General features: G+C 42.8%; 1 long non-coding RNA gene across 8 annotated transcripts in view; it reads left to right on the top strand.

Moving 5' to 3' along the window:
* LOC147598695 (uncharacterized) overlaps positions 1-14,077 on the top strand; it is an 81,007-nt gene that overhangs the window by 12,889 nt on the left and 54,041 nt on the right. For all 8 annotated transcript variants that reach the window (XR_015260275.1, XR_015260276.1, XR_015260274.1 and 5 more), the window contains one exon: positions 9,296-9,411. This is a non-coding gene — a long non-coding RNA (uncharacterized LOC147598695). The remainder of the gene's footprint in view (positions 1-9,295; positions 9,412-14,077) is intronic.

The raw sequence follows: 14,077 nt of genomic DNA on the forward strand, positions 1-14,077 counted from the left end.
TGAGCCCTATGCAAGCTGGTGCTACAGGTGTTGCAGCTACAGAACTTAACCTCTCTGCCCTCTTTAAGTCCCTTTCTAAATATCTGTTTGATAGAGCAGTTGATGTGAGAGATTTGGGGAAGATGATGACCATGTTTCCCTTCTCAGGGCAGTTTTTGTGAATGAATGTGTTTAGAGGATCTGAGGAGGAATAAAAGCAGAAGATTTTTGCACCACAGTTTCTCCTTGTATCTGCCCACGTTTCAGGATTAGGGCATGAAAAGCATATTAAGTATGCTAAGGTCCTTTGTTGTGACTGGTCCTCAGAGAAGATGAAAAAAACCCTTTTCCTTAAAGGAAATAGTAGAGGCTTAAGATAGTGAATTACTCTTTCAGAATAGGAACCTGAAATAGAACAGAGGGCACTCTGTGTACTGGCATTCTCTCAACCTGCAAGAACATGACTACTTCATAACAACTCAGGAAGGTGAACACCCAACACCTTCAAGGTACCAAAATGCTTTCAGGAATCTCAGCCGAAGAGATTAGCTCTTAGCAACTCAGATTAGCTCTTTAGCAACTCGGATTATTTTATCTTCAGAGCTGAATAACTCTACTTATGGTACAGTATGACAAGCCAGTCATGTCTGCTTAATATACTTAACTTGGAGGAGTAAATCTGTAGGGCAAGAAATATTTTTATATGTCTTAGATTAATATCAATAGGGGTGAAAAAAAAGACTTACCACTATGATTTGCTGAAAGCAAGAGTGAGATGTCATTACTCAAGGGAACATATTTTGTCAAGCAGAGTTCAAATATGTGGGACAAACTTAGCTCCTTTAAGAATAAATCAGTATTTTTAAAGAATGAAAAAAACCTCTTGTTTATTAGATGAAATTATCAATTGTTTTGTCTTCTGGAGGTAAACAAAGAGCTGAGGGAGTCTCAGTCACTCAGTCTTACGACCTTGTGGTCACTGTCAAAAATACCAGCAGTAACATTCCATGCTATAGAGCTAAGAAGAAGAAAAGCAGATACTCAGCAGGGTTAGCCCAGTGTCTTTCCAAGTAATCCCTTATTTTTACAAAACGTTTCCATATGGGAAACTCAGTCGCTGGGCAGAAGCACTGAATATAGTGTGGCCACTTCTTTGTGTAGATACTGATATTGGCTGTTGAATACCTGAAGCAGTTGATAGGCTTCAGCAGTGCCACTCTGCGTTTCTAAATGTAGAACTGATGCCTGGGGCTGAAAATTGATCTATAGCATTAAACTCTAACCACAAAATGGGTATCACTGTTGGGAAGAGAAGCAGATAGCTGATATTAGCTCATCTGGTGAAGACGAGTAGCTAGCAAGGGTCTGAAGAGCTGTGGCAGATATGAACCCCGTACCCCAAACCTTGTGAAAAATTGATTCAAAACACAAATTTGCAGCATACACTTATTTATGTAATGAGTCTGAGATGTAACCCTGAATCTAAATCCTTTTTCGCTGGACAAAGTTCGGATCTGGCTCTTTGTGACCCTACAGGCAGGCCTACCTACAGTTAACTAGTCCTAGAAAGCAAACAGACTTACTCTTAAAAAAAAAAAGTGTCTCTGATATTTTTTTTCTATTTTCTTTTCTATTTTTTTTTTTTTTAAGGGAAAATGTGTTGCAATAATACAGAACCATCACGCTCTCTCTGGTTACAGCTGAGTGACACTACATCAGCAGCAGGATATGTACAAATTAAACTGTAACAGTGTACCAAGGAGAGGCACCGCAATATCATAAAAATTATCCACAGTACAATATGACTAATGTTGTGTGAAATGCATTCATTGGCGAAATGATGTCTAGGTGTATCTTAAGGAGTTTTGCTGATGGAGATAATGGTTATAGAACAGAGATAAAGGAAGGAAAGGCGAGTGAAAGACAAAAGGTTGCAGCAAGGGCAGCGTGGCTGGGGAGGATGCTCAAGTAGGCGTGTTTGAACGGGGCAAGCTGTCTGCCTGTGGAATATGGAAGGGCATGATAAGAACTCAGTTACACCTTTCCTACCCGTGTGCCTGGTGCGGAGGTGTGCTCGCTGTTTCAGGCACGCGCACACGTTCCTATGTTCTTTCTCACCTCCTTTCACGTGGACTTTTTGCAGTCAAACATTTACTAGAAACACAAGCTGCATATGTGTTAAATGTTATCTAGCAGTGTTAGAAATGTCTTTTGTTTTCACTTTCTAAGTACAAAAAGGAAGCAAAAATCCCGAAGAGAAGGGACTGATACTTTATTAGCAGGTCTAAAACCAAGAAATCAGCTCAACCTTACTCGGAGAGGGGATGGCTAGAGCAAACGCTTCATTAAAATGCAGTCAGAAGTTGTCAGCTTCCTTAGTCTGAGAGTCTTTTTGAAGTGAGTAAATGTTTTGCCTGAATAAGGAACTTGACTATTGGTAAATTAATTTAATTTTCTTCTCTCAGTGTTTAACATAGATTGGGAAAAAATCTGTCCAGTGACCCATCGTGCCATCATGCTTATCCACAGATGTTTATCTGGTATGTGAACATTTTGTTTTCAAAGGAATTTAGGGATTACCCAACTAAGGTTTTTTTCTTTTTTCTTTTTTTTTTTTTTTTTTTAAATAGCTAAATTCATTTTTCCAAAACAGCTGAGGTACTTGAGAGCTCACAGCTCACTGAGTGTCTCTTAAAAACCTCTATAAGTATTTGTTAAAATTGGAGCACTGGACAGCAAAGTGGACCTGACTGAAATAAAATCAATCTTTGTGCAGTGTGCTGCTGGAGTGCAGGGCCTGATCTCTGATGCAGTCAGAAACTCTCAAGATTACTGGAAAAATTAAGGGGTTTTATGGTGTTCTTTATTAGTTTGCTACCTGGTTGGTTACAAAGACAAAATTTAGGCCAAAATCATGCAACAGTTCTCATTTCTGATGTGTTGGAGCCATGGTAGCTAGTTTTCTTTTCCTCACTTATTGATATGTGCAAGAACAGGAGGTAGACCCAGCCAAAAATGTTGGGATCCAACTATTTTCAAAGCCTTAATGAACTCCCACCTCTGGATATCTTTTGTCTTCTAGTGAAGAAAGAGTCCCCTAGGAACATTTCCATGGGAGGCAAAGCTCTCCACAGACATCAGGTATGCTGAACTGAGCGTTTCTGTTGTGCTCCAAACTCAAAGGAGGGGGAGCGATGTGAGAAAATCAGTGTTTTCAGCTCTAAGTCTGACTTGGATCTGGGGGTTCTTTGTGAACCTCATAAAGCTTTTTCTCCAGCCAGCCACCTCTACTCGCCACTGAGCACGCGCCAGGAATTCCCTACCGAAGCAAGCTGCCAGAACTCACAGAGCTGCGATAACCTCTGCTGTTGAACAGCATAACGTTCCCCATCAGCGCCGTGCGTTCCCTGGTGCAGGCAGGGACATGGTGCGGCCAAACTGGAATATCCTCAGCGTGGAGCCCAGGCTCAGTGATTTTGCTCTCTCTCTGGGCTGCGATTTTTTGTTTTCACAGGACTGGGATGGCTCTATGCAGAAGAATTTCTGCCTGCCCCTCTTCATGTGGGAAATACACTTCAGCCATTTACTCTCAGCATGGGAAAGCAGGCTTCGCCTTTGCTTTGACAGGCATGTGTGCAGTAATACAGCAAGCTCAACCTTGAAAAGGGGGGAGAGGCACTCTGGGAGCTGGGCTGGTTTATATCTCAGCTGATTCTCTTCTTTCTCTCTTCCGTATCCCTTAATAGCTTGACAGGAGAAATATAGGGAAGATGCAGCCATCTGATTAACAGTGCGGGGATGGATGACAGAGAAAGGGAGCGCAGTGTGGCGACCAGCCAAGTTCCAGCGAGAAACAGAATATCTGGCTTCCTCTAATCTCTGGAGGAAAATTAAGTTACAAAAACCTTTAGTGGAAACTTTGCATATGTTCAGTACCATTGCCATGCCTGACAGAAAAAAAAACCTGATATATTATTTAGTTTATAGTTATAGAATTAAAGGCATAAGCTTTCCCACCAGGAATGAAGTAAAAAATCTTCTAGAAAACCAGAGACAAAACCACTTAAACCCCCAAAACATTTTGTGCTATCAGAGTTCTTGAGAAATTCTCCTTTTTGTGTTGATGCATGGTCATGGGTGAATTGTGTGTCTGAACATCTTCCCCAGTGAGTAAGGTGAATTTTTGCACTTGCCCAGAGAGCCTTTTTTTGTTTGTTTGTTTTCCCAGTGGTTTGCACTGCCTTCTACAGAAGCATAGGAGGGCAGGTGAGCGTGGAGGTGGGGAGGAGGCTCTGAATTGCCTCTGGCCAAAGAAGGGGCTTAGGCTGCTTGTGCTGCCACCAAAACAGAGAGCCAAGGCCATTGCTTCGGACATCGCCTTTGGACATCACCTTGGACGAGCACTCCCCATCTTGGTGTTCGTCAGAAACATATGTGTTTCACAGAAAAGAATTTCTGCTCCTCTTCCATGTCTTTCATCAATGTGTTGATGAAAAATAGTGGAGTTTGATTACAGAAATAGCATAGGTGTTAAGTGAGCAACAAGCTAGGATCTCTGTGTATGTGATAAATCGCTGATTAAAATTAAATACCCGACTTATAGAATGTTACAGCTAAAGTGGTTGCAGTTATTGTTACTCAGTTTCATAAGAGGAAGAAAATAAGCTACATTGGCTGGTTAGATCTTTCCTTCATTTAGTCTTACGTCAGGTTCCTACGATATGTGTGAAGTGAGACTTCTTTTGCGTCTCAAACGTGGTCTTAAGGGTCTGAAATGGCACCGGATGGTTCAGCAGTGTGTGTTCCCCTGGCTGGTGGTGCTCTCCTCTTGCTGGTTTCTCAGGCTGGTAGGAAACTGGCTCTGTTTGCTCTGAGAGGAGAAAGCACAGATGCATTTTGCAATGTTTCCCTTCTGGTTTCAAGTAAGCTTGCTTCCAACCTGCACACTAGCAATCCCTTTCTCACATGATTCATTCACCAGCCTTGTCTGAAGGGAACATTTTCCATGCAGGCAAACATAAGAGCCATGTTTACACGCTGTTTCCCCTCTGAGAGTTTTATTTCTCTTCAGACTCGGGGACCTCAGCACCAGCCAAAACTCACTATGGGGCTGAAATTGTACACTGGCCATCCCTGTCCCTGGCCGTCCCTGCAGCGGGTGAGAGGGTTGTGTTTGTGTAGGCGTGCACGTGCGTGTGCGCGCACGCAAAACCAGATGTGTGCTGTCCAGAGTAAATGAGGCTATTCAGAATGTCACAAAATGCACAATTTATGGCCAGTTTCAGCAATTAGTCAGAGCAAAGATGTGAGGTGGGTCAATATTAAAACCTCACTGTTTTGTTTACTTTAAAAAAGCAACAGGGAGTTCCAGCTGATGAGCAAAGATACTGAGAGAGGGTAATTAAAGAGAAACAGTCTTTGATGTTTGTCTTATTACAGTTTCTCCTCATTTTGTTGTGCTCCCCTTACCCAGTGTTGAGAAACAGAGCTGCTGCTTTCTTTTCGGGAGGGCAGCACGTGGGTGGCTGCGTGGGCAGTTCTGGAGCAGGGATTTGTTATTCGCGTTCTGCTGAGCTCTTGCACTCTGTAGTGAATTAAGGTCCTTTGTACCGAAGTGCTGGCACCTAGCAGAGCTTCTAGGTATCAGACTATAGGGCCATCCACTTGTGTGACAATTTTTATTGCATTAATGGGGGGAAAATTTCCCCTGAAAACTATTGATAGCTTCTAAAATAACCCCCCACCTGAAAGGTAACCAACTGTGTAAATTAAACCTTAAGAGTGATGAATGCCCCATGGTTAACCACCTTATTTTAGTATAAATATTCTGTTCTATTTGGTTTAGCTATTTTGTCTACTCAGATCCCAGTTCTTCTGCTTCCAACGCTTGATTTTGTGCCACAGTCATAAGATTATGGATTTCAAATATGTTCTTGAAAACTCCTGAGCAGCCCAAAGCTTTGGGCTATATAGAAGCAAACTCTAGTCCTTTTAAATGCAGGTTGTATGTGTGTACAGTAAGAAAGTAAACTTCTTTGCGTGACTTTTTATGTTTCCTGTTCCATGAGCATCCTTGCCTGACTGGTTGACCTACACAGCATGGGTCAGGAAACCCACTTCTTGTTTGCTGCTTACTAGTCCTTCATCTAGTTTGCGATGTAGGAGGGGGGATAGTTTTTTTTTGTTTGTTTTTTTTTTTTGGTGGCTCACCATGATGGGTGGACTCTGAAGGAATATAAAAAGTAGGAAGACCTTTTCTGATTTGTACTGTGGGTGTGCTTGGTGAAGCTGGCTGTTGCTCATGGATGCTCTCTTATGTGTCGGGTATGAGGGTGAGATGTGGAAAGGGGAATGAAACGGTTGGGAGTTATTTAATGAAAGTGTTTTAATGAAACAAAAGATATTTAAATATGAGGTTCGTTTCACTGCAATTTTTTGGCAGTAGATGGGGCCCTTACTGTAATAAAACTCCAGCAAGTTGGGAAGCCTTTTGGAGATGGTGCTCAGATGCCGTATGTTGGCACTGACTCCTGGAAGATCAGGCCTGACTTGTCTCAGGCACTTAGTTGTTTCCGTGTAACTGCCCAGCATGGAAAAAAAAAAAAAAAGCAGAGAGTGGAGGGGAGGGAGGCGAACCAATGTGCAAGCACCACTGTGCCCCCATCTTTTCACTCCACTCTCCTGATGCTTTCCTTTACTGTTCTTTCCAAAAAGCTGCAAACCCACATCTTCAGTTTGGGCAGGCTCCCTCACTCTGGTCCTGCTGCCTACAGCCAGGACACCAAGTGTGCTCAAGGATGAGCAGGAAGGGAAACGCGCTCCTAAAACACGACAGGGACAGAACCAGAACCTCACCTTCTGCCACGACACTGTGGATTTAACTTTTCATTCACGCAAATACGCATTTCCTGGCAGTGCTGGGGCTGGCCTGGAATCCAGACCTGGTCTGCTCGAGGTAGAGCCATTAACCTAAAGTGCTTTTATTGATCTGTTGACTTTCTGTCTCCCTCCTTCTCTTCCTCTCTTCACCCTGCCAGCCTCCTAAAGACTCATATCTTGTCTCGTACAACCAAGGTATTTTAAGGGGCGAACAGTGATTTTGAAGTCAGATTAGACAAACTGTACTTCACCAGTGAAACCAGATATCCCCTGGACGATGTCTGAAGAAGGATCTGCCTACATTTACAAACAATCTTTCTCTTCCCTTCTTTTTTTTTTTTTTTTTTTTTTTCCTCTATATATGTCCTGGTGATCTTGAAAAAAATTTGAAAAAGTCAACAATTGTTTTCAAGGCCAAGTACGTCATCTTTGTAGGAACCTATTCCCCAGAGTGGCAATGTCATATTGTCATGCTTTATTTTTGGTTGGTTAAAGAGAGCTATAATAGTAAATCTATGGTATGTGCTGCAATATCCAGCAGTATTGAAGGCTGAGATTTAAAAAAAGACCTGAAAGACTTCGTAGTTGATGCTTGTAGAAAGCCAAAAAGAGCTGCATGCTTTTTTTGAGATTTCAGGGGAAATGTGTTAAAGTGCAGTATATTACAGTGACCCGGGCTACAAATGCATTTGAGCTGGAGGTAAAGGGAGAGAGAATAATACCAGATAAAATGTTTACAGTCCTGTGTATTAACAAATACTAAGAGAGGGGTTTGAAGCTGGTTGATTTATTTAGATTTGTTATTTCAGTGTTCACAGTTTCTCAGGTTTCTGGGAAATTGCATTTCCTTCCTAATAACATTGCTCATTAACTAATTGGTTAACATGTGGGCATTCAGTTAATGGTCTGAAAAATATACAGGTAAATACAGAACAGATATAAAAGGCCAAATTTAGTTATAAGGCTGTGTTTAATTTTTAAAAATCTAAACTTCAAGGTCTTTCATATAGCTGAATATATCACTGTTCATGAATGCAGTGTTTGACAGATAAAGAAGTTATCAGTAGTTTATAGTCAGGTAAATATAAATATGCATAAATGCTTTATCAGGGAATAGCGCTCTCACTTTTAAATGTGGAAACAATATAAATAAAAGCATATTTGAGTAAAAAGCAGAAATTCACATCGCGCTCTCTTTCATGTTAGGCTAGATAGTACTTTATTTTGTGAGGAATACCTGCGAAAATAGTGTGAGTGTTGTCACTGGAAAATATTAATGAGATTAAGTACAAAAAATTCTGTAGTCACATTCATTCCTTATCTAGTTTATTCACATTACCATTGGTTTTCTTTTTATGGAAAATTCATAGAAAATAAGATAAATTAATCAGCAATACTAATGAAAACGATTGCCTGTGCACTACTGAAACCCTCCTTTCAAATATAAGCTATCACTCTTGCAAGCCAGGAACACAAGTGGTTCTGTGTAACTTAAGCGAGCGGTCGTGCAGCACATGTCATGGATCATGACTGGCGCTTCGGTCGATAATCAATGCGAAGAGCTTGCAAGCAATCCACTGGCTGAAATATGTTCAGGTGAAGCATTTATCTAATAAATTTGAATATAGTGAAATGTGGGAAAAAAAAAAAATCAAAACCTATTTACATATTACTGGAGAAATGAAAAAAAATTGGTAGTAAGTTGCTTGGACCACGGAATGCCCTGTTGTGCACTGAGGACAATGGACCTTAACTGGTTTGAGGCTTAATGTAATGAAAAACAGTTAACAGTTCACTGCACTGCAGATGATTTAGCTAATTCTAATAGTATGTCAGTAACAGCAAGCTTTCTTTTTGATATCACGGACAGTAAGAAGCAAATGGGAGTCCTGGGGAAAGTGAATCTTGAAAGATCAAGGCTTGGCAAACACTTCTTAGTCATTTACTTTCTTGGAGAAGCTACAGCAGGACCACAGCTACAGCTGGATGTGTGCTGAACTGCATTGCTTGGAAGTAAACTGCATAAGTTTCGTGTCATGCAGCGAGCTAGTAGATAAGGGCTGGAATTGTCTTTTCTTCTAGACAGCAGTTCGCATTGCTGCTGCTGCTGAGGAAAACATAATTCAGCATATTCCAAGCTAGATCCAAATTTGCATTTCTTTGTCAAAACTCACACTCACAGATTTTGAGGCATATGTTTGGCCACTTCTATCAAAATCTTGATAAAACACTGGCCAACCTGTGAGATGCTCCTAACTTCTGCTATAAGTAGACTGGGAAGTTTGTTTCTGTGTTTCAAAACCTAATTGCTAAGTGAAACTAGCTGAGTAAACAGCTTTCAGGACCAGAAAAGGTTCATAATCACGTTTGTCTGGTAAGAGATCTTACAAAGGTAATGCTGATGTTAATTCTGACAAGTAAGTATGTCTTTATACAGAGCAAAGTGAATTTGTGGACTTTCCTCCTGCAAGATGCTATCAGGACAAGCTGTGAAGTTGGGTATCTGAACGAGATCAAGATGGTATTCTGAACATCGGTAGACAAGTGCATGCTGTAAGTAATTTGCAAGCCAGGGAAAGCGAGCCAAAAATCACATTTCAAGACATAAATGATGCCTGAGCAGAATTATGTAAAACTTTGTCTCCTCAGACAGAAATGCTGAATATTGACAGGTGTATTTTGTGATGTGGCATCACTGAGAGTGAGTGGTGCGTGGAGGCAGGAGCTTGTGCAGGTGAGCTGATCCACTGTGGGAAATCATATATCAACAGCAGTACTCCTGTCATAGTCTCTAAGGCTTTACATAAAAAAAAAAGTTTCCTACATAAGAGAATGCAACGCTTGGTATTTTCAATTACACAGGATTAAAGACAGACCCAGTGAAAAGGATTATGACCTGGGAACTGCCTGGCTATTTTCAGTGAGTATCTGCCAGTCAGGTGAGCCAGGCAGCTATATGCTTGGTCTGTGGGATGTAAGAGAAAATAAGAGGAAGAAGGATGGGCCACCTTCTCCGGCAATTCGGCGGGAGGAGAGAGGCGGAAGGAACCCCGCGAACCCTCCAGCTCACATCAAATCTGTTCGCCAGTGGAGCAGTTGTGAGGTGCTGGGTGTGAATCGCCCACGAGCCCGCTGTAATTAAGTGTTCTGCAAGGTGAGGAGGGGTATGAGTGCTGTCAGTGGTGTCTGCAACAACCCCCCACCCCACTCAGATACCCTTTGGAAATCTTCATGTTTTGTGTTTGTTTCAGAGCCTGGAACTGGCAAATGCAAAGGTGTTAAATGTTGGCCAACCTATCCCAACATGCCCTACAAGGCACTGAGGGGAATGTTACTATAAGTGGATGATGAGCTCAGTTCAGAGGTTGTTAAGTTAAAGCTTATTACCCTCATTAAGAGAGGTGTGTAATGTGGTTTTGGGCTTCTGATACAGGAAAACACTTTTCCAAGTGTTTTGTTGTCCTGTTTTTACGCTTGGAGGTGAATTCAATTTCGGTTTTACCACTGGGTCAAATTCAGCCTGGAGATAAGATTTCTTCACAAAGTTTAGAGTTTGGGATTGCCTCTGCGAAGGCAGAAACTGAGTTGGGAGCAGTATGCTTTGCCAGAAGCAGGATGGATTTCCCTGAGAACAGAGGGAAGTTGAGGAGCAGGGTACAGAGATGTTCATGTGCCTCTGCCAGGAACATGTCCTGAACTGAGAGCACTAAAATGCAGAGCCATGCTGGTGTCCCTGTCCTGTGCTCCCAGAGCTCTGCGTGACAGGAGATACAGTTGTACTGCTCCCACCGGGGTGTAAATGCAAAGAGCCGGCTCTGGTTTAGCTTTCCATGCAATTTAATAAGCTCTGCAGAGCCAGGAGTGCCAGGGTGGGCGGTGCAGAGTCAGGAAAGCAATTTAAATTTGCCAGATATTGTTAGCTCGAGCTCAGGACTGGCCCTGCAGGACTCAGCTAGTTTGTGCAAGAAGACTTGAGCGTCTCTGCCATGTGCTCCTCATCATCTCCATTATCAGTATTTTCCCTTTATCTGGGGTACCACAGCTCCTCCCAATGATGGAGCATTAGCTCTCCAGTCAGCTTTAATCTCTAGCTGTCTTTGGAGGGTTAGGTCAGGAGAGGTTTGAGGTCCTCAGCCCTGAAGTGAAGCCCTCCCTGCTTCAGAGAGGCCTGCAATTGAAACCAGCTGATCCCACGTCCCTTGCAAACATTTCCATTTCAAACCACTGAAGTTTTATGTCTTCCTAGTAAATTTTTTTTCTTAAGCCTCATAAATCTCATAAAGATCTGGAACAGCTAGTAAATTTGGCCATTCAGATACACATTTTCCAGTAAAGAGGATAATGATTACTGTTTCTGATGCCACCTCCCCTCCCCGCCCCCTCAGCCGCAGGAGTTCACCTCTTGCTGGCTGTCTGCTGCTTGCACGCATGCTGGGCCGTGAAGGGAAACATACAGGTCCCGTTTGCATGAAGGATCGACAAGTTACTGGACCTCTGCTGGCTTCGTCACTACCCCTGTATGTGACCTGAGCAAAGTTTGTCCTCTTCACACCTTGGACTGGAAGAAATAGGTGGTTGCTCGCCCACTCAGAGGGTTGGGAATCTTGCTCGGTTCAGGCTGGACATCATGCGTTCCTGATGGAAAGCTGCAGAACTCCAGGCTAGGGATCCTCCTGACAAGGTCCCCACCAAACGCAGGACATGAGAGGCCAGCGCTGTCGGCAGGGCCGCAGCCTGCATGCCTCCTGCTCCCTGCCTTCCACAGCAGTTTGCCCATGGCCGTGCCCAGGAGGGTGCTGAGCTGGGTTTATCTCCAGTCCCGGCGTAACCCGGAGAGGAAGCTTTCTGCCTCCTCTTCATGCGCTGGTGGCAAGTCCAGCCAAGTCTCTTATGCCTTGATTTCCAGTTAGGCTCAAAAGAACGTGAACTTGAGGACAATATAAACCCAAGACTTCTCAGACTGCCATTGCAAATGACAGGCAAAAGTGCTGGAGATACTTAGAAAAACATACTATAGAAATAGAAAATTGTAAGTATATTTTCCCTTTTATTTGTTGTCTCCCAAATCCAAACAAGCTTATTTCCTTTCCTGCAATGCTGCTTTTGATAATTTTGTGCCAAAGGCACTGAATCTGTTCGTATTGCTGTCAATAGCGAGATGCCTGTTGCTTTTAATGGTTCAGCTATTAAAACACTGCATCCCAGTTGTCTGGCTGTGAGCAATCCCAAGATATTGCAGTGACAATATGGAACCTTTTTCCTCTCTGAATGCTTCTCTGCAAAGTTTGACCATTTTGGCTGGGGTAAAACATGTGTCTATCTGGGACTCTTTCCAAGGATGAGATTTTGACAGCTGTGCTCATGTTGGCAGAAATCCTGACATCTTGTGCTTCGTTGAAATAGCAGATTCTTAGCGGAGAGGGGTGGGAATCTGATTTCATAGATGAACACTTATGAATTGAAGACAGTGAGCCTGGCTTAGCTCTTTTCTCTTGGGGGAAGAGGTTGAACCCATCCTCTGGGAACAGGGTGGAGCCTGCCTTTCTTCCCATCTCCACCTGCGGGCACAGATGGCTGATGGGCAGTGGGGCTGACGGGAGCCCTCGGTGCCTCTGCCAACATCGTGCAGCAGTTTGGGACATGCCTTGGACAGCGCCCACGAAAGTGGGTGTCAGCCTGCTTGGACCACATGCCTAACAATTTTCATTTACATATTAGATGTTTGGGCATGAATGGTGGGTGGTGGTAGCGCACTCTCAGTGAAAATCCACCTTTAGGGCCGTGATCAAAGCTTGGCCTATTATTTATGCCAGATAGCTTGTGAAAAAAACAGAGCCTGGATATAGTTTGAAATAGCCTGTTTGGGGGGTTTTATTATTACTATTGTGATTATGATGATTGAGTGGGTTTTTATTTGTTTTTTTTATTCTGGAATCTCCATCTTGAACTGGAGAAGTATTTCCCACAAAAGCTGTAATTATTCAAAGCCAATATATTTCTGCAGTAACCTTCAGTCTGATGAACTGTCATTTTTCTGATGAAAAATCACTTATTTTGGAGACTAGAATTCCTATTATGTCTACAACTAGGGAATGGTGGTGCAGAAAATTGTGTCACAAGGTCACCCAGGAGCTTGACATCAGAGCCAAGGATAAACTGGAACAGGTCTAGTGGAAGGTCATCAAAAAGTTTTCAGAAGGTATTTTGCAAATATTGTATTTATTTCAGACTTTCCAGTGGCCAGATAGTTCCTTTATATTTTACCAAGAAAAATAATAAAAAACATGACATTTTAAAACCATGTCAACAATAATTTTCCATTTCCAGTATTTCACTGAAAAACAAGGAAAAATATTTTTAAAAACACAAACAAGATAGTAGTCAAACAACAAAACCCCAAATAAAACATACCTCCTGGTGAAAACAATTCAGGCTCTTTTGCTCAGGAAATATTGTAGCTTAGGATTAGACACACAAAATCAGACATTCACAGCTTGCCACACATGGCAAATGTGAAGTCTTCTATGTTACTTTGACTCTCAGGGAAAAACAGCTAAACTGGCCCAAATTCATACTTGTGTTCCTTAAGTGGTGTACGCAGGTGTTTACTGCACATCAGCGAGCCCTTAGGTAGCCTTCTCATGTGTTTAAGTCATAGAATCATAGAATGCTTTGGGTGGGAAGTGACCTTCAAAGGCCACCCAGTCCAACCCCCCTGCCAGGAGCAGGGACATCCCTGACTAGATCAGGTTGCTCAGAGTTCCGTCCAACCTGGCCTGGAATGTTTCCAGGGATGGGGCATCCACCACCTCTCTGGGCAACCTAGGCCAGTGTTCCACCACCCTCAGTAAAAAATTTTTTCCTAATATCTAATCTGAATCTATCTCCCTCTATTTTGAGACCATTGCCCCTCATCCTACCACAACAGGCCCTACTGAACAGTCTCTCCCCATTGTTCTTGTAGGCCCCCTTTAGATACTGGAAGGCCGCTCTAAGGTCTCCCCTGAGCCTCCTCTTCTCCAGGCTGAACAGCCCCAACTCTCTCAGCCTGTCCCCATAGGAGAGGTGCTCCAGCCCTCTGCTCTGATCATCTTTGTGGCCTCCTCTGGACCCCGTCCAGCCAGCCCATATCCTTCTTATGTCCTCAAGCTTATTTTAAGAATTTGGGAGTCTGTAGGTTCCTGTTATATCACAGTTCAGTCAGATTTAAATGGTTACC

The sequence above is a fragment of the Chlamydotis macqueenii genome, chromosome 16 (assembly GCF_036417535.1).
Source record: "Chlamydotis macqueenii isolate bChlMac1 chromosome 16, bChlMac1.mat, whole genome shotgun sequence".
Lineage (NCBI taxonomy): Eukaryota > Metazoa > Chordata > Aves > Otidiformes > Otididae > Chlamydotis > Chlamydotis macqueenii.